Below are 624 nucleotides of genomic sequence, written 5' to 3'. Positions count from 1 at the left end.
TCCGCACAGTCCTTTTCTGCTTCATATATTATCTGAAATATAGATTTTTATTTAAAGATGTATCTTCATTGGACAATGTTTCATTTGTGAAAATAATAGATATACAAAGGATATGGGGAACATATGCTGTATCTTCTGCCAAATGTTTCCTACAGTTCATGGAGAAATACGTTTATGTTGGTCTCTGAGGGGGGCGAGACACTAAGTAAACCTGTATCCGTAGGATAAGAAGGTGTTTTTCTCCCGTGACTACCAGTTGGTTAGATTCTCTCCTGAAGAAAAGCTCTGAAAATTTAGCTGGTTAGAACTTTGAACATCACCTGTGTATACATGGCATGTCAATTACAGTGAATGGGAGAATCTATTAAGCAAATATTAAGAGTTCTTCACCAATGATACAGGTAAGCTTATGAATGTACGAATGGGATCAGACTTTCCTAGAGGGCGAGTGTTGAGCATAATGGTGGAATCACACTAGCTTCTATTTCTTGCTCGAGGTTTTCGCCAACCTCCAGCGATGATAGCGAGCGAAAGTGATGTAGCGTCACACAACGATATCACAGTACGAGGAGCAATTGGGGAAAAAGCTAAACGAAACTGATCAGCTGATATCATCTTGGCGAC

The 624-nt window shown here is 39.6% G+C and overlaps 1 pseudogene; it reads left to right on the top strand.

The window, feature by feature from the left end:
* Window positions 1–232: 232 nt before the first annotated feature.
* The window catches only part of LOC137656261 (toll-like receptor 2), a 98542-nt pseudogene continuing 98150 nt past the window's right edge, over window positions 233–624 (top strand).

This window comes from Palaemon carinicauda, chromosome 1, assembly GCF_036898095.1.
Source record: "Palaemon carinicauda isolate YSFRI2023 chromosome 1, ASM3689809v2, whole genome shotgun sequence".
NCBI classification, from domain to species: Eukaryota; Metazoa; Arthropoda; class Malacostraca; order Decapoda; family Palaemonidae; genus Palaemon; species Palaemon carinicauda.
Note: the sequence above shows the minus strand (reverse complement) of the source record. Positions and strands in the feature narration are given on the sequence as shown.